At 31.0% G+C, this 24297-nt stretch overlaps 1 long non-coding RNA gene across 1 annotated transcript; it reads left to right on the forward strand.

Annotated features, from left to right (window-relative positions):
• The first annotated feature begins 5117 nt into the window (after positions 1-5117).
• LOC128550281 (uncharacterized) lies at positions 5118-21661 on the forward strand. The gene is made up of 4 exons (XR_008368196.1): positions 5118-5389; positions 17252-17320; positions 20538-20642; positions 21465-21661. It is a non-coding gene; the product is annotated as an uncharacterized LOC128550281 (long non-coding RNA).
• The last annotated feature ends 2636 nt before the right edge of the window (positions 21662-24297 follow it).

The following is a 24297-nucleotide window of genomic DNA, read 5'->3' on the forward strand; positions in this document are numbered from 1 at the left end:
TTAAAAAAGAAGGGGTTTGAGTTAATATCTTTTAAAAAAATTTAGTTACATGCGGTAAAGTTCTTTTTGCTTTTTCCCATTAGATTACAATTGGGAATAAATTTAGGGGGTTTTTGTCTGTCCGGTTTTTTTTGAATGAAGAAGCCCAATTTAAAACAGAAAGGGATTTAACCCATTTTTTCGTGTTGAAATTAGAATTCTGTTCATTAAATCGTTTATTGAGGTTCCCTGCAAAAAAGATATTGCATTTTTATTTTGTGTTTTACAATTTTTTCAATGTTTTATTTATAAAAAAAAAAACCGGGCCCGGAAAAGTTTTAAAAATTTAAAAAAAGGCGAAAAATGGTCACCCCTTTTGAAATACCCAAACAAATGCCATTTTTTACTTTCTATTGGCTCTTTACCTTAAAGGGAAATTAAACGTTGTAATTTTATAAATTTAGTAAAAATTTTCAATTCTTCAAAATACAGGAGCTAAACAAAATACATTCCCTTTTACAAAAACTGTCTAAATCAGCCTACTGTAATCTTTTAAATTATCTTTACAAATTTTAAAACATATGATAAATGTTAAAAACAGTAAAGGGAGTTAAAAGCCAAAATATGCATTTGCTTCTTGGGTCATTAAATTTTTAATTTTAAAATTTTTCGTGATAGCGCGCCCTTGCATTTATTTCATTAAATAAGTCAAGGGAATGTGTATGTTTTTTCAGATTTTTTTTTGGTTAATAAAAAGGGGGATAATTTTAAAAAATGTGAGAGATATTCCAAAAATTTTAGAAAGAAATTCCGCTATAGCTATTTTTCCATTTTGGGTTAGTAAAACGTGAAGTTTTGATTACAAGCTTTTTTTTCTAAAATTTTAACATGAAAAAATAAAAGGAATACCGGAAGTATTTTAACTTAAAGAAAATTGTTGTTGTATTTTATTGTTATTTGTGGGTTTATTCTATTTAAAAGGGGGCAATTGAGCAAAGCTGGATGGGTATAAAAGGATTCTTTTACCTTTTAAAAATGGGCGTTTTTCTTCAAAACACTTGCCTCATCTGGGTCAATTTTTTAGGGAGTAAGCACAACAGTTTACGAAAGGTTTTGGGTTTTCCAGGCATTGCCCTTTCCCGTATGTCAGGCGTTGTGCTAACTTTTCCCTTCAATGCTGAAAAAAATTTTTCCCTATTCCTAAAATTTTTTGGTGGGACATAAACTTAGAACAAAAAAAAAATTCATGGCCCCAGCCTTTCGACCTTTTTTTACGTAATGTTTTAATTTTTATACAGAGTCTTTCAGGAATGACGTATTTTAACTGATGTGTAGTAAAACTTTTCTAATTCAGGGAATTTTACTAAAACTAAAAACTCTTTTTTTATGTGGTTTTTTACCTTTTTGATCGCCAGGGTCAAGGAAGTAAAAGGGACTACGTTTTGTCCTGCGGGGTTTTCTTTTGTGTATTAACCATAGTCTTCAGTTAAGCGGCATTTCAAGAAAAAGTTAAAAAACTGGTAAAAACAGTTAGAAAAGGAGCAGATTTTAAGATTAATTCCTACAAGTAACTAAGGGTAAAATGTTTTGTCATTCTTCAGTTTGGAAGCCATAAAAATGGCTTTTTTGATAAAAGTATTTAATTAAGTGGTTATTCTATGCAATTTTTTTTAAGAAAATTTTTTTTTATAAAGGCCTTGTTCAGGACTCATTCCTAGGTGATTTTGATATTTAAATTCCCCTTTTTTCAAGTTAATTCATTGTTGAGATATTTGGGAAAAATGTGTGAATCATAAATCACGAAAGAAAAAATATCAAAGTTTTTGGTGGAAAAATGTAAATTTTAGTTAAATGCATGATTTTTTCACAGTTTGACGGAAACCTTCCCTAGCACAAGGATTTTAACTATAGGTTTTTCTGGGACTTAATGTTCATTAGAAGAAAGGTTACAATTACAGTGAGTGAGTGAAGGGAAAAAGGTGGGGGTGGGGAAATTGTTTTAAATACAGATAATTTTTGCTTTTTTCATATCTAAAATTTTTTTGGCCACATGTTAACCCAAAAAGTGCATTTGCTGAAATTTTGGCTATTAAAAATGGTGTTTTGAAGGCTGCATACGTTTATTAAGTCTATTTTACTATTTAAAATAAAAGTGATTCAAAATGTTGCTAATTTTGTTTCCTTTTAAAACAGTATTCAATATATTACATATTTTTTTTATTTGAGAGGTTTCCAGTATTAGAGTTTGGAACGCTGTACTCTTCATGTAAAAAGTGTTTGTTTTTTGATGATGTTTAATGAAAAGAAAAAAGATAAAAATCTAATTTATATAAAAATTTTGGTTTTTTTTACTTATAAAAAGGTATTCATTGCAGCGGGACTTTTTCTACACCCCTCAAATTTTTATTTTTTAAAAAAAAATGTCTTTAAATAAAGGAATAGCTTAATTGAAATTTTTAGATGTATTTGGTTAAATTACTATTTTTTTTTAAAAAGCCGTTTTTTAAATTTAAGAATTGATGTAAAAAAAGAAGCTTTTATCTTAATTGCATTTGAAAAAATTTGTTTTTTATGTATGAAAAAAACAATATTTTATTAAACTTTAAAAAAATCTTTAAATACAAGCCTTTACCATTTTCCATACTGATGGCGAAAAAAAGTTCCCAAAAGAATTTTTTAAAATGCACACAAGCTTTATAAAATCAAAATAAGGGGAAAAATCCAATTATTCTTTCAACCAAATAAAGGAGGGAAAAATTTTGGGCTTTTTTTTTTTTTTTTTGAAACGATCGGGGGATTAATTTGACAAAAATATCTATAAAGAGAAAGGTGACAAAATTTTGTTTTAGTTTTTGACGAAAACGAAATAATTTGAACAGTCGGGGTGAAGTTTGTTTGTGTGAAATTATTTTTTTTTGGACCTGCGTGTTTTAAGTTTTCTTATATAACAACTAAAAAAAAAAAGTGACCCGCCCCCTGGGGGTCAAGTTTAACGAATGGAATAATTGATCAATTTGTTAGGGGGGTTCCCTGAATCGGTGTGAGAATTTAAAATTGGGCTGATAGTTTCTCAAGAATATTTTAAAAATTTTCCCCGTATAAATACAGGGAAGGGGACGACCCCCAGTTTTATGTTTATTTTTTTTTTATTTTTTTTGACAAAATAAAGACCCTTTACCCACTAAATTATAAAAAGGGGACTGGGCCTCATCCCAAATTTGGGCACTACCATTATCATTCAAAGGGTGTTCACGAAAATTATGATGAATAGCCTGTGCAGATCATGGCAGGCTGATCTTGGTCTGCATGGCCCCAAAAGCAGAACTACTTTTCCCCAAAAGGGTAAAAGGTTTAAACAAAATATTTTTAGAAGGTCAAAGAAAAAAATCTATGAAATTTCATTAAAGAACTAAGGTTTTGGGGGTGTATGTGGGATATTCCCCTTTAACTCGGAGCTGTGTTCAATCAACGGGACCGTGAAAAATGAAAGACTACCCAAAAAAATCAAATTTAAAACTATAAGATATTTTTATGTAGAAAAACGGTTATTTGTCAATTCTTGAATTTTTCATATAATTTTTTATTAAAGTCGACACCAAATATTGTTTTATTTCCTTTTAAAAGTAATTCAAGTTTTGTTTTTTTATCTTTTTTCTATTTACCCAGCTGTCTCCATTGGATGTATAAAAAAGGAGTGACGTTGAGTGACTGTTAAAAAATAAGGAAACCCTTTTTAAAAGAGAAACAACAAAACGGGTTAACATATTTTTATGAAGTAAGCGAAGACCTAGTTCACTCCCTGTGTCCTTGTATCATAGATTGCGCGACAGCAGTCAAGTCAGTGACAAATTTCTTCATACGATTTTCAAACTATTAGGACGATTATGTTGGTAAGTCAAATTTGTATGATTTTTTAAATCAAATTTAATTTTGTGAAAATTTTTTTTGGGCAATTACAAGGGAGTTGCAAAAACGTGCCTTTTAAAAAAAGAGTTTTTTTAAGTCGCAAATAAAATAATTCGCAATGTTAGGAATGTTATTAATAAACTAAAATGTTATTGTCGGTTTTTGTTAAAAAAGGTCATAATTAATACAAATTTAAAAAGTTGTTTCCATTTTCATACACGTTACTAGCGGATTGATCAAACATCAGGTCGACCCCAGCAATAGTGAATGAGCAGTTGGAATCGTACAAACACCATATGAAAACTGTCAAAGTTTGAAATGGTTTTAATAATTTACACTCAGTTTCTAATTACAGAATATAGGGGGAAATATATTTAATGCCAGTTTTTGTTAATCAAAGTCTAGTCAGACATGTTTGTCTGTTCGTTTTGGGTTTAACGCCATTTTTTCAACAGTATTTCAGTTACTAGTATGTAACGGCGGGCAGTTAACATAACCGGTGTTCCTGGATTCTGTACCAGTACAAACCAGTTCTCAAGAGTCAGACATGTGGTGCAGAATATCCAAATAAGAGGAGATATACGGTCTTTATGATACAATAAACGTAGTTGGACAAAGGGCATTTGGAAAGATGCATGAGTGTAAACACTACTCTAAAATACTTGAGGTGTGTTTAGATTTTTGTTCCTTCGTTTCTGGCTAAAGTACATGTACTGCATGTGTATGTTTCTTTACTTTAAACATGATATTTAGGAAATTGTTATATTGTTAATGAACAAAAATATGATACTTTTACTCAACAGGCATATCCAGCCGATAATATAAGCCCATGGTTACTGTTCAAATCCGTGAAACAAAGATTTTTGCAACTGTGTAACCGTTACTATAGTTATTACACCTACATATCATATCGTAATGACTCATATCACCAAATATTAAAACAACCGTAAAATTTGAAACAGACAGGAACGTTGTGTGCACACGAATAAAATCCTGTTAAAATTTTATAAATGTCTTAACAACAGTAAAAGAAAATATAGCCCAGCTTCTATTGATATAATTAAGGAAAGCATCACATTAAATGACAAATCTTTTCAATCGTACGTATTGAATACATATATGTTATTTGTGTACATAATCTGCATTACTTTGTTCCGTTGATCCCTTTTAAGGTAAACAGGAAATTATGCAAACCGCAGTCATTAACAAATTAAGACCGTAACCCATATTCACATCTGTTTAACAAATTGTACATTTCTTAATATCAAAGAAATGAAAACAAATAAATGTTAATAAGACTGATAAGTTGGAGGTTTTACAATGTATACACAATACATAAAAGTTGTGCAATGCTTGTAGTAGCTGTTACAAGGGACGCATAAGGGAATATATAGATTGGCGTTAACTAGTCAAGAATAATCAGGGAACGTGTTAACAGTTATGAAAATCTGTAAATTACATCAATATTGTACTTCTAATACTGGATAAAGAGTTTGTCGTAAAAGTGAGTATATAGAATATATAGTTAGGCTGCACTTGATTCGGTGTGTCATTTCTTCTAGTGTTATATCTTATATCATAAGAATGTTAACTGCTTCTATGCATATTGTTTGTAAGCGGAGTTTGACATAAAATGGCTTGTTTCTTACTATATTAAAAGATGGTAACATACGAAGACGAACAACAAGAATAATGTAACTAAATAGATATGAAATTGGTATTCTTTATGCTTCAAAACAGTGTGATATACTCAGGGATAAAGTATCAGTTCTGATACTGTAAGACGTATGACATATGTAAAGAGCGTATATTAAACTTTTTTGTTAGTCCCAGGTACTAAGTGTTTACACAGAAAACATTATCGACAGTCATAATCGCCAAGTCGATTACGACCAACACCAACAGAACAGTAGAATGCGTCATGGTAACTTAGGTAATATACCGTCACTACAATTAGGGGTCTCGTATTTTAAATGATTTTATCATGCGTTTGTTTGAATGAAAATATTTTAATTTCGTCTTTGATGTTATATCGATATCTGAATCAAATAAGATATCACTTAAAATCTATGAAGTAAAAACACAAAAAAAACAGGAACTTTACCAGCAGTTGGCCATCAGTCTAACTGCCTCAATTTTTTTATATATCATCTGTACTAAAGTAAACATCTAAATATCATAATATATCTGGCATTTACACATGTATTTTTGCCAAACTGCAATGCAATTACAATGATGGTTACAAATGATTTCTATGCGCAAAGTTCACTTGTTTCCCCTTTTTAGATTGATATTTTAATATTAAAACTGTGTTAAAGTCGACATCCAAATCTAATTGGACGGACTCCTACGTAACCAGACATATCAAAAGAAGTTAGAATTTTGCCAATTTGCTAAAGTGTAATTATAACGTGTTTTCGAAGATATAAATGTGAAATGACCGTATGTATAACTTTGTTTAAAGTGTTCTTTAGGTCGTCATCCGAATGATGTATCATTTAAGTACAAGAAATCAGACATATCAAAAAATAAAAACTTTATTATGCAAAATTGCAGTAAAATCATAATGATAATTCTATTTTTATTATATTTGTATATTCATGCATTTAACTTATCAATTGGAATAAATATTATAATGTGGTAAGAAAGTCGACATACCTTTCTGAAACTGAACATCAGTGAGACAAAGAATTAAGACAGCCGCAAACATAGAGAAATCTTTTGATTTTTATTTAGCAATGACAATGTTCTTCAAGAAAATGTAAGTTCAAACTTTTAAAATAAAGCATGCAACCTTTTGAACTTTGTCATTTTCTTTTTAAAGAATAAAGAAGGTCAGGTATCTGTAAAAAACTGGTCGAATGAGAATGAAAATGGGCTATTTCTATTAGACTTTGATAGAAAATGACAAAAATATTGCAATTTTGCCGTACAAGTAGACAAAACTCTCAAGAATATGACATATTTATAAGAATGGCTCATTTCTAGTAGTCAATGATTAGATTAGATATATTTAACATTATAGATGGGTGTGTAGATTCTGTATCAGAGTCGACATCTTAATGTAAGTTTACACTTTGCATGAACACACGTACTTTGGTAAAACTGCAAAATAAAGCATATTGTTGATTCACGCTTATTTTAATTCGGCAATGCTCACTTGTTAAACACGTTTGTCAGGTACTTTAATAAGAATACTATGTTAAAGTTGAAATCCATATCATATTAGACTCCCAGACATACACAGTTGTATGAATATTCACATATATTCTGTATCAATGTCAAAATCTAAATGTTAGTATACAGTTTGCTTTAACACACGTACTTTGGTCAATCTGCGATAGAAAGTTCATTGTTTATTCCATATTATTTAAGTCCGGCAACGTTCACTTGTTGATCTTTTTAATTTATTTTTTAAAGTTGAATTCCAAATCTAATTAGACGCCTAGGAACCAAGACATACGAAAAAAGAAGAAAATGTAAATTACATACTTCTAAAAAAGTTCCTAGTATGTGCTATAGCCCTTGAAAGTTCAATTTTACCCCCCCCCCCCCCCCCCAAAAAAAAAACCAAAAAAAACCAACAACAAAAAACAAAAAATCAAAAAGACCAAAAAATAACAACAACAAAAAACAAAAAATAAATAAATAAATAAGGAAGGTCGTGTATTTATGAAACGTAGTAAGGATGACGATTGACTATTTCTATAAGATTTTGATATTAAAGATATAAAATGGCCATCTTTCACTTAAACATTTTATCTTCAAATGTATAAAACCCTCATTTCATGTATTTAGCTTTAGTAAATACTTAAATTAAGTTTACATACAGAACTACAGTCATAAATAAATGTCATGCAGTAACAGTTTATTGTTAAAAAACAGCCATTATTTTAGTGGTACATGTAGTACATCTTTATGCTGTGTTTATTTATACATGTATACAGTGTGTACCATTTTTGTACTATTTTAACCTAATGTATAGTACTGTTAATACACATAAACTTTTTCTTTTCATTTTATGTTTACTATATAAACTATAAACTATATGAAGTAATTGTTCATGTTTTAACTATAGAATTTGGATCCAACATACCAATGACAACAGTTTGCAATTTTGCTGTAGACAAAATCTCAAAATACAATATTTTCACAGTTTTATTCAAAAATATTTTTTTTTAAATAAAACGTATTACTAGAAGTCAGCATATATTATTATTTGTATCAAAGTCGACATCTAAATAAGCGGTAGCTTAGCCACAGTCAGTGTTGTTTTTTATGTGTCCATGTATATTAATGTGTTTATCGTTTGACAATATAAATGTTACGCAACTGCATAACAGTCAATCACAATTTTCACCAAGAAATGCGGAATTTATAGAAATATAATTACTTAAATCTCTTGACATTCTTTTCTCTTCATCAGAATGTGTCTACCATATCAATATTTTATGTACAAATGTAGTTGATATAATTAACAGAAACATTGTAACATAATTTAAATCATTTATGTTAAATGAAAAGGTTGTAAAAATCGTTTGTCAGACCTTCTCCACATTGAAGTGTATGTAATTATATATATGTTTTCTCTGTTCGCCAGATCTGTATGTATGCTTGTTATGCCATGATGGGCTAATAGCCGTATGGAATAAATAAAATAAAACTCATAAACAACTATTTATTCTGTATCAAAGTCGACATCTAAATATATGTATACACCTTCTGTTAATACAGTACAATGGTATGACTACAATAGAAATTATAACTATAACTCCAAATAATTTCAATTCGACAATGTTCACATGTTTAACTTTTTCAGATATTTTAATATGAGTAGTATTTTAAAAATGACATCCTCCTAATAACTCTGACATACTAAAGAAATAGGAATTTTGTGAATGTGCTGAAGTGTAATCATAATATGGTTTCAAACTATATTAAATGTGCTATGACCATATATTTAGCTTTGTTTAAAGTGATGTTTGTGGCGTCATCAGAATGATATATAATACGTATAAAAGAAATCAGACATAAACACAACAAACATTTAATCTGTCAAACTGCAATAACATATTGATGGTTCAATTTCATTTCTATTTGTAATGATCATGAGTTCAACTTTTCAGTTGGAATGAATATAACAGTGATGAAATACGACCCTTAAACGGATCATCAATGAGACATGCGAAAACATTTTTTAATTTTATTTAGCAATGACAATGTTTTTGAACAAGATGTAAATTACATACTTTTAAAAAGGTTCAAGGTATATGATGCAACCCTTGGAAGTTTGTCAATACTTTAAAGAATTAAGAAGATAAAAATGGACTTTTTTTCTAAGATAATGATAGAAAATGACATCTATACTCTTATTGCAACTTATCTGTAAAAAAAAGGATAAAATCCCAAAATATATAGCATACTATTTAAATTATACAGAAGGCCCAGGTCAGTATGTAGGCAGTGTAACTAAAAATACAAACTTCAAGTAGGAAGTATCTATTTTAGATATATGTGTAGTTACCTGCATCAAAGTAAAAGGACTGAAAAAATTATTAAAATATCATTTTCTGAAAAAGAGTTATTTGAGCTGAAAAAATCCCGGGTAAAATATTTGGAAAAAATGGAGACAACTCCGCTTAGATTTTATGGTAGGCTTAGGTGGCTATTGACCTAGAACCTCGTGCAAACTATGCACTTTTTACCTCTAAGCAGGGAAAAGCATGCATAATTGCCACATGGATTAGCAATCTGAATAGAAAACTATGTAAAGATCAATTAAGTTAATGCCCTGGGGAAAGTGTGACATTTTCTGTGGTGAAATTTGTCAACAAACAGACGATTTTTTTTTAAATTCTAAACCCACAGAATTTCACAAGATGAAATGTGTTGAAAAGGCTACTGCTGGAAAGAGAACAATCTCAACTACCCATATATATGCGTCAAAGTATGGGAACAATATCTAGAAATATGAGAAAATCGAATAAATCAATTTCAGGACTGTTAGATGCATGACTGTGATATGATGCATAGCATTTAACACAGATAGGTTACTTTCATGTTTTCCTTTGCACTGATGGTTCACTCAACAATTTCACAAAATAAACGGATTGTCCTCCTTGTGTAAAGAAGGCTTAGGGAAAGTCTCTACAGTATGTGTAATTTGTTAGCAGATCAGACTGAAAATGACTTAATAACACCAGGCATTAATAGCACATACATTGTATTGGGAAAACCGGTGGCATATATGTCTCATCAGCTATTTTTGCGTTGACTTTTTATACAGAGAATGCCATAAAACGTATCAAGCCGAAACATGGAATTGATTACTAGAATTAATGCTCTTTAATCTGAACTTGGCGCTGAAAAGAGTTCTTCTTATAGATAGGAATAAACATGATGCATGTATTAGAACTTTTGGCATTGGAAGCTGAGTTGGGATATACTGTTATGAAAAAGGAAAGACATATACAGAGGGAAGGGAGTATATGGTACATTAACATTTTATTTGGCATGTCTTTAGTATGCGGAGAATAAATAAAAACATCAGGAATATGCATGTACAATGTGTATATTTTGTAGAGAAAACTTCGCAATCTTAAATGAAATAAAGTGTGATAATTTCAGTTATAGTTGTAATATATGTAGATAATAAACCACAAATACAGAAATACTTCTAGTCTTGTAAGTGGAGTAGGGCACCCAATGATAAATTACAAGTATTGTAAGTTCTGATTGTGCAAGTAGAGTTGTACATTAGTTAAATATTATGTATAAAGTCAAATAATTTTCATTGCGAAAATAGATTCGTATCTATGTATTTGCACAGCAAAAAATGTATTTAAAAGGGACAACAAATTCCTATGAAAATGCCTAATTCGATTAGTGTCCTTTCAGTGTTAATTTATTCTAGTAATTTTGTCAGTTTTTAAGGATGTTGGATCTTTTTTTTTCTACGGTTAAGAATATGTTCATACCCTGTGAGCTTGAAGAACATTAGTTTCTAAGACAAATAAGAGCAGAAAAAAACAGGTCCCGAGTTCACAAAACATTTTCAGTCTCAGCTGAGTTTAATAATAAAACTTTACTTGTCATTTATATCTAAATAGCATGTTTAAAACTAAATTTTATGTTAATTACTATTTACAAGCGGATATTCAGTACTAATGGTCAGTTTCAGTTTGAATTTAGCCTTGAAATGTTAATAAAATTGATGTTAAAATTTCAAACTCAAACTCAGCTGAGATCGAAAAATAACTTGGGCCAGGTTACAGCACTCGTTTTATTTTATAGTGCAGTTTCTTCCTCCTATGTTTAAGCATTCATGAAATTAAGTAAAACCGGAAAAATGGGGATACTTTATAAAACATATATCTTCCCACTTAATGCTTACAGGTTACTATGAATTCAAGGTGATATCAGTATTATATTATTAGCATTAATGTCATAAACAATCTCTTTCATTTTTACATATTGGCATAAATACCCTATCCATTTTTTTAATGAAAAAAAAACAAAAAAACAAAAAACAACAAAAAAAAAACGTATTGAAATCTAGATGAAAATTTGCTGTTGAAGATTTTAAAAATATTTTGCTCCTTTTTTATAAAATGGAAAGAAAAAATGTTGGGGTCACCGTGCATCTAGGAGATATATTTCGAATGAAACCCATCAACATAAAAAACTGGTGAATGTTGTTATTTTGTTGTTGTTTTTTCAGCTTAAACTTCCTAGATAATATAAAGAGCTAGATCTATATTGAAAACTTTTATTTCAATTGAAGCTTATCATTATATATACATATATCAGACAGGAAAAGAAAAACAGAACCAATCCTGATCTGCTAAAATAGATATTTAAAATTATTGACGCCTATCCAATGGTACATATTACATCAATTTGAGGCAAGTGCAAGCCAAATATAAGGGTGAACAAATCGCAACAAGTAGAATTTGTTTGGTTAAATAATACATTATTAGTCATTATTGAGTAAGACATTATTTTGAGTGATTCAGCACCAAGACTTTTTTTTTCAATATATTGAACCAAGGATAATTTTTCTCAAGCAAATTGAAAACCCTGCTTCTCGACAAGAATATCACATTGTCGACCTCTTAGTAGATATGGTACATTTTATTCTTCTGATATTGTGCGGGAAAGTTAAAGATACATAGATAGAATTTCCTTTAAAATCTTGCAGTATGTTAATTCATATGTAACATATATTCCATATTTACAAACAAGTTTTCTTTTCATTCAACACGTTTTAATTTCAGCGCGGATAACAGCTGTGCGTAAGCGAAAATGACATCACACATCTTGTGACATTAGATAGAGGCCTTCGACATAAAGTTTTATTTTATTTTGTTATATACAGCATCACGTTATGAAATTCTTTTGTTTTAGAGATCCTCGTTTTGTAACGTTACTTGAATCAAGAAATATATCATAAACTACAATGGTAGGATAAAAAACTGTCAATCATTAATGTTTACATAAAACAGATTGTCCAATCGGGACTGTCAAATACGATTGGCCTAGTTTACAAAATAGACCACGTGCGTTTTGTTTGTTATATCGCTTGTGAGCTCTTTACCTTGATATGAATAGAATCACAATAGAGGGAGGAGTTAGATGAAATGACAAAAACTAGAAAATTGGAAATTAGTGCACAATACACAAGTAGACTGGCAGTGTAACTTATATGAATTATATTATGTAGGCATTGCAACTATAAATACAAAAATCAAGTAGTCACTATCTATTTTAGATATATGTTTAGCCAACGGCATCAAAGTACACAGTTTTAAAACTAATTTAAAATATCAATTTCTGAAAAAGAGTTATTTGAGCTGAAAGAAAAAATGATCCTTGGTAAAATATTTAGAAAAAAATGGAGACAACTCTGGTAATACTTTATTTTAGGCTTACTTAGGGCAAACCCATTAATTTAACTGGGGACCATATGTCGCTTTTCATGGAATTACACACTAGTGTAGCATTGAAGGTTCCATGTGCACTGTATAAAACATACGTAAATGACCATTCAATAGACATAAAAAACGGTAAAAATAACAACACATACAACAAAAAGCAACCAGATTACTTAAAAAAGTATAGATGTATGTGTATGTGTGTTGTGTGTGCATGTGTGTTGTGTGTGTCTGTGTGTAAGTGTAACCAGATGACTTAAAAAGTACTGACATGTGTGTTTGTGTGTGTGTGTGTGTGACCAGATTACTTAAAATGTACAGACATGTGTATATGTGTGTGTCCACGTGTGTTGTCTGTGTCTGTGTCTGCATTTGTCTGCGCGCGTGCGTGTTTGTTTGTGTTTGTGATTGAATCTGGGGAGGGAAAGTTGCCTCAGAGTATACTGATATGTTAAATATGGAAGTCAAATCCATATTTCAATGAAATTTACAATGACTACAAAATCTACCAGTATAATGGTGGATTTGATAAGGATACCAACTATTGTTAATCACAGACAACTAAGTGTTGTCTATATTAAAGTAATTATTTTGTCTTGTCAAGTAATAAATCCCCTTGTCATTTTATTCATATTCAAATAAGGCAAACATTCTTATAGTGAAAATGACTGCCTACTTATTAAGTTGTGTGGTGAATTTTGTCAATAAACAGACGATTATTTTTTTTAAGTTAAAACCGTTCTCAATATATTTTACTTTGTGAAATTCTGTAGGTATTGCAGGACAGAGAACGATCTCTGCTATCCATATATATATGCGTCAAAGTATAGGAAAAAATCTATAATTTATGAGAAAATAAAAAACTATTTCAGGACTGTTAGAAGCATGACTGCGTTATACTGTAAAACAGGACTAACTAAAATAGCTTATTTTTCATTTGCATCGATATAACATGGACAGGATTATGTTTGACAAATGGTGTTCACTCAACAATTTCACTCTATAAACAGATTGCTTCCCTTGTTTAAAAAGGGTTTAGGGTAAGTCTTATGGAGTCAAAATTGGATTTTATAAATTAACAGACAAATAAAGTTAAGATTATATTTTTCTCTGCACAAGTTTTTAAGTGTGAGTAATGATAAATTTAGCATTTCGTAAACATTACTAAAACTTCATAAAAATACAGAGGTTATGAAAATATTTTCATTAATCATATCGTGAAACTCTGAAAAGTACATTATACGGTTATTAAACATTGTACTGATTTTATTTTTTCTACGTCATTCTTTTCAACGAATTAAATATTTTTCGTCCATTAACAGCTGTCACGCCACATATCGGTACTCGTTTCTCATTGGTCCTCAGCTATGGCGTGATCCTCTTGTACGGTGAGTAAACGTTGTGTTCACAAGATATGCATCCATCTATGACAAATACGAAGTTTGGCGTGTAACATAACTAGCACACGAAACCGTTTGTGATCCCTTGCTTAAATATCTTTAACACATAAACTATGTACTGGCGTGATTAAAACTGCAAATATCTTTAAATTCAAAAGAATGTGTGCTTTATCTTATATTTATAATTGAACGGATCGTGGGGTGGGGATATTTCCTGGCTGGATCCTAGAGCCTTATCAATAGTTATATATATGTATTTGTTAAAGTTACTAGACAAAGTACTATGTTTCTAACGCAATATTTTGTGTCTTTTCTCTCTCTCTCTCTCTTCTTTTGCTTTATATGTATGCATGTTACAAATAGCTTAGAATAATGCCATTCTTAAATAATGATATATATTTACTTTCTTTGTAGGGGACGGCCGATCGCTAATGTTGTAAGAACTTGGGCCCAACTCTTTTGCTTTTCAATATTTCGTAAAGGTTTTGTTTCTGTATATACATGTATATATAAGCACTAAAATATGATTAAACTAAATTGAACTGATCAGAACAAAACAAAGATTTGAGCTTTTGATCTAATGCAATTATTACATATCTTACTGTAAATAGTAAATAGTAAAAAATGTTGTTGAAAAGGACCGCTTCGACCGCCGTTGGTGGACCCAGTACGGCGCAGTGTACTTCAGGCGTCGTAATGATAATGGCCTCGGGTAACCAGAACGTCCATGCGTTCTGATGTCGACGCCATGTAGCAATGTTATAATGGTGAAAGATCGCTGTATCGTTTTCAGATCGGTGTCAAGTACGGATGACACTGCGAATAAAAAACAATACAACTGTCATTTATAAGTTTGTGGTAAATATGAAAAATGAAAACTCCAAGATAATGATAAAGAGACATATTTGAAGGAAAATATGAATATATTATTTTTCATAAGTCTGATAAGTATTTATTACGGGGTTTCACTTTTTGCATTTAAAAATTTAAGGGATAAATATCCAATAGCCACCAAAAGTGTATACGAGTAGCTTTAAATGAGCGAAACTGTATTACATGGACATACAAGTGCAGATAATTATTTTTCTCAAAATATGTTTAAACGTCCAGATGAATTCTTTTGTTAAAATGAAATTTACTGAACATTTTCGTCAAATAACGACGGTTTTACAATTACTTGAAATTTCTTGATGAAATTTAAAATATAATGTTTTAGACGTATGCTAAATTTCATAAATGTGCTTCGATGATGTAACATTTAATTTAAGATATTGACAACAATGTGTAGTTGTTAGAAGATTATTTGGGAAACAAACTTATTCTCCATAAATAACGACATTGCTTGTAGATACTTTGGTTTATAATATTTTCAGTCCTTTCAATTTTATTAAATGCAAGTGTTGATATAAAGCTTAACGTCTCACTAGAAGATGTAGAGACAATTTTTTACCCATAACCCATCAATTACCTTTGCTAAAAATCAAAATATGTATGCATATTTGGTTTCTACAGTTGTTCATGAAAGGCCAAACAGAAATTATGTTTTAAATTTTTATCCGATTTAAAATGAAAAGTTTAAAAAAACAAAAATTTTATTGTAAGCTGATGTAGTTTTGTATCCATAAAGTAATCTCGTAGCGAAATCAAACAGGAAGTAAAAAGCTGACACTGACGATGTTGCGACATATCAATTGTATACTTTGAAGTTTAAAGAAGATAAACTATGCTATGAATGTTGAATCTGTAGATGATAATACACAGTATTGTAAAAGTTGGTCATTTTATATACTGAATTTTCTAAACGGACATATAACAAAACTATGAAAAGATTTTAGATAAAATGATTGATTTAGCTTTTTCATAATATCTCTGATAAGAAAGAACAATTTGTAATTATATGTAACTCCTGTCTTTGAAAATACGGCTCCTAAAAGTAATATTATTGTTATTTATATGTATTTTCATAACAGGGTATTTTTTTTAGTTTTCAATACCTAATATATCTCCATCTCATGTTTATATTTAGGATTATTTTTATGTTCTTAATATAATCGAAATACCAGCAAGAAATCAATCCTGTACAGATAATAGAATGACCGATAAGAATAGGCAGAAACCCCAACGTACAAGGTCAATGGAGGCTACGAACACCTCAACCCCCCCCCCCCCCCCCCCCCCCGCCCCCACCCCAACCCTTTTGACAATGTTAAATAAAAACTTTAAAAGTTAAATAATCAACAGAAATAAAAAATAAAACTTTAAGATGATAATTATGTATTTGTATGCGGACAGATTTAATCGTCATTTGATAACTGGATAAAAAGAACAAAGGCGTGGTGTGAGGGGTCCGTCTTTTTCACATTATGAACGGGGGCATAGTAGGTGTGTGGGTCGGTCGGGAAGATCAGTTACTAAAGATGGGATTAAATTTTACACCGACGGAAATATTTATTTTTTTATTTTTCATATTCCATGAATGCAAATGAAATATCAATTTCAGCTACCCTTGATTCAACTTCTCATTTTATAAGTATGACTTTTTGTGATATTATCATCTAAGCAAATTGCGACAGGTTGTAAATTCTGTCAGATTATGCTGTTAAATGTCCATAATAAACATAAGTTTTATATAGATAGATTACATCTATTTCTTATTTTATAACCGAAATTTGTCTAGCTAAAAGATCAAAATGGCTGAAGAATAGTTTATTTCTAATTCATTATGGATCCCTTATTATCGGTTAAAAGGGAAATTAGTCAAAGCAAGGCAGACAGATTGTATAATTATACTTTTGTCATGCTCTGGTAATTACTATAATACAGTCTCACATTGCACAAATTTATTCAAATTTAATATAACTTTAACGTAGTTAAAATTTACATTTTTGCGGTCATGTCTTTTTTTTGTCCGGCGTAGAGCCTGTACGGTATGCGTGAGCGAAATTTTACTTCCGTTGCTAAAGAACAGGCAGTGTGTAATTTCATCTATAATATTTTCCTAGCGTGAGTAATATGACTTTTTACATTTTTCAGACTACACAGAGATCACAACAGAAAGAGAACCAGGAAATAACAACTTTAGACATACCTCTAGCTGCACGGGTGGGTTCTTTTAATTTTAAAGCGTTGAGTTTATAGAAAGTATTTTTATCCGTTGATAGTATGACGAGTGGAAACCACAAATGAGCCACGCCATGAGAAAACCAACATAGTGGCTTTGTGACCAGCATGGATCCAGACCAGCCTGCGCATCCGCGCAGTCTGGTCAGGATCCATGCTGTTTACTTTCAAAGCCTATTGCAATAAGAGAAACTGCTAGCGAACAGCATGGATCCTGACCAGACTGCGCGGATGCAAATCCACTATGTTGGTTTTCACATGGCGCGGCTCAAATGGTTTGCTACTGTTGCCTTATTATAACCTTGTACTTCGACTCAAGATAAAAAAAACCCATTGTCAACGTTAGGGATAAATTAATATAAACGCATGAGGGGAGTTGTGTCATGGTGGATATAGAGGTATCTAAACTAAACAGATGCAACAACACTGATCATAATCATTGATCTCATGACAGCAAAAAAGAAATAGTCCACTTGAGGGAATAAAATATCTCACCCATCATCAATTTAAGGAGTGTTCCCCTATACCCAAAAGTTTAACTTCATTTTATAAAGTATTCCCTCCTCTTTGTGTCATAAAAGTTTGTTATCTGCCTTCAAATTAATCATATCATCCTTTTATATTTGCCGCGACAGAGAATTATAATCTCATATTCGTAGAGAAAAGGTCATAAAATTGAAACAAATCAGTTTTACAAAATGCATTACGCTATAACCCCGAGAAGTGACTGGCTGCCTATTTGTTGATCAATTTTCTTTCACTGGTTTAGCGATTTGAAAGACATTTAAATTTAAAAATGTATAAACTTTCTTAATATTATAAGAACACCTTTAAAGATTTTAACCACCTTAAATTACACCTACTGAAAATAAAAAGGTAGCTTAAATATATAATTCCAAGCAGAAAGAGTGAACTAGAAGGCATATTTGGCACAAGCTTTTAATGGAAAAGGATACGGAGAACTATTCCTTTTCTGCTTGTAAACATATATTTAGCTGAAACTAAATTTGCATCAAAAGCACCAAGAAACATGAAAATGAAAAAACTGTGTATCTTTTTTTCTCCACACATGCGTAGGTTTGCGAATAAGGGGCAACAACAGTAATTATAATTTTAAGTAAGCTTATAAAAAGTATTGTCCCTTGTATTTTTGAAAGGCAACGGTTGAGTCAGATAATAGGAGTTTATCTCACAATATCGTAACTTGCTTTACACATTTCGATCTTTGTGATATAAGAACTTATAAGGAAATAAACGGGGCTACCAGTATAAGTGCTCTTCAAGAAAAAAGAAACACACAAACAAAAAATAAGTAAACAACAAATAATATCCGACGGACAGTAAACGAGACATCATCACATCCTATTACGTTTCTTTCACTTATTCAAATACGCCATCCAATATCGTCATGCCATGTAGTCACTGTGTGAACCAATAAATCGCCAACGAATGATGTCATCAACAAATATGGCACTACTCTGGAGGTTAAACGATATTCGAATTATAGTCCGAGTCTATCTGTCAGATTCCTTATAGGATGGTAAAAGCACGTGTATAACCTCGTAAAATTCGTCATGTGACTCAAGATAAAAAAACATCCCCATCGTTATAAGGATAAGTTAATAAAAATGTATCAGGGGAGTTGTGTTCTGGTCAAACTGATCATACTCGTTGAACGTATGAGAACCAAAAAGAAATAGTCCACTTGAGGGAATAAAATGTTTCACACAGTGTTCCCCTGTACCTAACAGTTTTACTACATTGTGTATAGTATTTCCTCTTCATTGTGTCATAACATTTTGATATCTGTCTTCAAATGAATCATATTATACTCTTATATGTGCCGCGACAGAGAATTATATCCCCAAACTCGTAATGAAAAGGTCATGAAATTGAAACAAATCATTTTTGCAAAATGTATTTCGCTGTATATTATGAGAACACCTTTAAACATTTTACTCACCTTAAATTACATTTGCTGAAAATAGAAAGGTAGCTAAAACTTTATAATTTCAAGCAGAAAGAGTAAACGAGAAGGCATATTTTGCACACGCTTTCAATAAAAATGGATAAGAAGCATAATTCCTTTCCTGTAAGTGTAAACATGTAAACATATATTTAACTGACAATAAATTTGCACCAAAAGTGCCAATAAAAATGAAATTGTATATCTAAGCAAAAACTGTGTATACATGTCTATCAAAATATTGTGTGGAACTGATATATGGAAGAGTGGCACCACTCTTCTCCGCACTGGTGATGGTTTGCGAGTAAGGGGCAACAACAGTAAGTATTACTTAAAGTAAGCTTGAGAAAAGTATTGTCCCTTATATTTTTGAAAGGGGTAATATCATGCTACCATTATGTACGCGTCAAAGTATGGGAAAATATCTAGAATTATGAGGAAATCAAAGAAAACAATTTCATGACTGTTAAATGCATGACTGTGTTATCTTGTATAGCAGGTTACATACATAGCTTATTTTCCATTGCACCGATATAACTTGGACAGGATTATGATTGACAAACGGTGTTCACTCAACAATTTCACTCTATAAACAGATTGGTTCCCTCGTGTAAAGAGAGCTTAGGGAAAGTCTCTACTACACTAAAGATAATTCAAAGTCTTACCCGTCGTCAGCATTTAACAAATCTTACTGCTGGTATCCAAACGTTTAACTGCATTTAAAATAACATTCCCATGGGAAATTGTCACATAATTTGGTCGTCTTTGGTAGTTAAGTTAAATTTTCTTGTTTAATAAGCCTCTATCTAAAAGCATGTACAATGTAGGTATTTGAAGAAACACGTCATCTTTTTAAACTATTTAACTTTGGTCACCTTTAAAGTATTGTCTAGGTTTGTTTCTGAAGTCTAATTTATATTTGGATATATTTTTGATTACCGGTATTTCCGATTCTGTCTAAATGTCTTTAGATACTCTCATAATTAATCTTTCTGACCTGCTATACAGTCAACCAAACCGGTTATCTCGGTATGTAAATACATCGATGACTAAAAGTTATCTGAATCATTATCTTATCACATCTGTTTAAATAATAATTTAAAATCATGAAGCATTGTAAAATCAATGAATCTTAAAAACTTAAAACCTGCTGAAACCATTATAATATGGAAAAAATGACGCTTGCACTTTTAAAAATTACCAGTTTACTGAAATGTTTGTTTAAATTTCCAGGGCCAAAGGTAAGAGTTATTTGCAGGACAGAAGATTTGCCCAGACGTGATAAATACAACCAGACGGTGATATTGCACGAGCCAAAACATGCTATCGTGCCATCAGGTACGTAAGAGGACCGCACATTACAAATTATATATCACTTGCGTACCTTTGGACAAGCGCTAATGTAAGCCGGCTAGAAAAATGTTTGCAGTAATTTAGTATCTGCTAGAAGTGTCAAACAGTTGAGCATGTTGTCATAAGACAGATCCTGTTATTCTTTTCCATTCTTTTTCTTCCTTAAGTCTTTTCTCGTCAATGTAAAGGGTTTGAAGGTCCTATGATTCTTTGGATTTGTTTTAATAGAAATAAGGAGTTTTAATGTAAGATAACAAATAAGACTTCTGGTACCTTAAACTGAACCTTTGTATCATTTTAAACATTAAATCTAAATGTAAGGGATGCAATCATGTGCACTTTTCTGACTTTATAATATAGATAGTCTCATAGCAATTTTTCGTGCCTTTTTATATATAGTATCTGTTTCCATGGTGAAACAGTTTGTAAAAATAGATGACAAAATTTCACCCTTCTCTTATATTTCTCTTAAGGAAAACACGTGTACTTTTATTTGTTTTATCAAGATTCTTAGTTCATTGTATATATGATACATATGATGAGACGTTCACTATGGAAGCAGATACTATTAGGACAGGCACATAAAGTGAAATCAAATTACGAAGAACGTTTCTTGTTTTGGATTTTTTGTTGTTTAAAAAAAGACAATGAACAGTAAAATGTACGGTAAAATATATGAGCAAACTTTAAAATGTTCTTCATACGTCCCGAGACATTGTGAACTAGGAGCTTTAAGGTATTCACTTAAACTTTGCAAATGGCTATATGAATCAAATGATATATATGGATTAATTTTATTTTTTACAGGTGCAAGGCATTCGATGATAACATTCACAGTTGCTATGATGTGACAGGATGGTCAAACCGGGGACAGAAAATATACGAACAATTTAACACTCATTACAATATTTACAAGTTTATTTACTGTAATGAATATTTACAACGAAAAGAAAAAATAAGTATTTAATAAATAGAAAGAAAGAAAAAGTTGAGCTCAATGTCTGTTATGGTTTGTAGAAAAAGATGTTTGAGTCCGATATTTCTAATATAGTTTCATAGTGACGTTTCACAGATGTTTTAGTTCCAATTAACTAGAGCAGCACGTTAAAGATTTAACACTATTTAAGATACTGCCCCATCAAACCGCGAAGATGTATCCCTGAGCTATCTCAGTCGTTTACAAAGATCAATAGCTTGGCGGTTAAGGCACAACCCTGGAACGTAGACCCCCAGCGCTGGGAATTCAGGTCCAGACGAGATATGAAAACCACGGGTATATTACTTCACAAACTGCTACGCTGGGTACACCATACCTCTGCAGGCTCCCATTAATAATACGTGCTATTAAGTTCATACATAACTTGAACAACATACGTCACTTGATACTTCTATCAATGAGAAGATTATGATGAAAAATTATGGATAAGAGGATGATTAACGGTTACTAATATTTGCAACCAAAAATTAACATACTGCATACAAATTAAACATAATAGAATAGCTGGTATGAAAGATGACTATTTTGTAACAAGACGGACACTTGATAATTTTGCAATACACTGGCACACAATATATTTAAATTGCAATTAAATATTAAATATACGGTACTATACTTGTCAAACCATACATTTATAGTATAACATACAATATAATACAACAAAGTACCGGCATTCCATAATTTACATAAAAAAATGACAAATACGGTTTATGAGGAAAATACTTGCTAAATATCACGTTACACAACTTTCAATATAAATTTTACAACTAATACAAATAAAACATTTTAAATTTTTCTTTCGAAATAAATAATTTACATGAGTCAGAAAAATTTAATAAATTAGCCTGGCAACTCGAAACTAGGTAATAGCTTGCCGAACAGTAAACCTTTTACAAAAAATTCTTTGGAATGAACAAAAATTTACTAAATAAAATCATAATTCAAAAATTATACAAAAATCTAACAAATAAACTTCTACAAAGAATAGAATAGAATAACATTTGTCAGTCGGTAATCATGTTTACATACCTCTTCCTTTGTTAGACAGAGGTCTATATATTTCTAAAAGACCTCTTTGAACAAAATAATTCTCGTGCAGATGTCTAGCTGTTCTGACCCAGACATGAGCACGTGAAAAAAGTGATAAAAAAGCAGCTATTAAACACACAAATATGTTTCAATACCATGCTTTGTATGGTGATTTTATCATGATCGCTCCCGATTACCTAATGAAATAATCAGTGGTAAATAAACGTGTTTCTTTTAAGAAAAGCGTGCATAATGTTATTAACATTTCTAGTTCTTAAATGCACCTCACATGTATAATCATGATTACCTAATAAAATAGTCAGTAAATAAACGGATTTTCAAGGAAAACGTTCATAACTTTATTAACATTTCCCTTGCATGTGTGCATGTTTAAAATTGGAAAAACTCCTAATTTCCACATAAAGCCGTTAAAGATGAGAGGAAAAAATATGTATCTGAAATCAAAACAATAAGTGAAAATAAAAAATAAACGCTCTAAAACTAAGGCAGACAAAAAGTTTCACAATTCACCATTTTCTAGCATATTCCATTCAAAACGTTATTTGCAGTTAAATGAATTTGAAATTAAATATTAAGCAACACAGATTTTAATAATATTGGCAAGGGATGGTTGCAGTTTGTGCCTTTTCACTTGTCCTTAATGTGTTTTATGAGCGTCTCTTATACTGCACAAGTAATACTCCATACAATTTTAAACGTCTACTGTAGGGATATATCTTGAAAAAAATGTCAGCTGCATTTATGTTACGTTGTCACTGCACACGCTCTCATTTACTTCTTTAAATGTGTGAAGTATCAAGTCAACAATTTATATAAATTTCTAGTTATACTCAAGACGGCCTTTTATACTAAGGGGGATATATTTCTAAACTTGAGTCAGGTTCTTTAAACTTCACTGGGACAAATTCAATCGCTCACATAATTTTCGAATCGGTACAGTACAAGCTTTCTACAACCTACTTGCCCGGACATGTACACACGCTTTTATTTTCGAAAATAGAATGAAAACGCTGTTCTTTCAATAAGGTCACCAACACACACTATGTACATATATTTTCAGGACCGCATGACCTTTGACCTACACATGTGCTATTGATCTTTAAACTACGGACCTGGTTCTTACGTCCGGCACGTTAGATCAATGTGGTGATCACTGAGACAAGTCACAAAAATCAGTCTTTGACCGGTAGGAGAGGAAAAATATCAACATTTCTGAAAAAAAAATCATTTCGACTTTCCTGATATGAAAACTAGTGTATGAAAAGGGGCATCTTGAATTCCAAGAATCCCGCGTACATGAGAAGGGTATTTAAGAGTACAGAATGACACAAATGTATTGCGCCGTGAACTTAGCTAAAATGAAAATGAAACAATAAAAGTGTTCTCTTTTGATGAGGGCGACTCGGATGTGATAACATTTGTAACAGTTTTGGCAATGTTTTTGGTGTTTTGTGAACAAAATGTGCATACTGTACTCTACAAAATTGAAAGTACTCTTTACTGTTCTGTTGTTTCATATTGTCTACCGATATCAAAATTCTGTTTTGGTAGGCATGCGATTATTATCCTGCATAAACCATTCAGGTAATATTT

This window comes from Mercenaria mercenaria, chromosome 2 (genome assembly GCF_021730395.1).
Source record: "Mercenaria mercenaria strain notata chromosome 2, MADL_Memer_1, whole genome shotgun sequence".
Classification (NCBI taxonomy): Eukaryota; Metazoa; Mollusca; class Bivalvia; order Venerida; family Veneridae; genus Mercenaria; species Mercenaria mercenaria.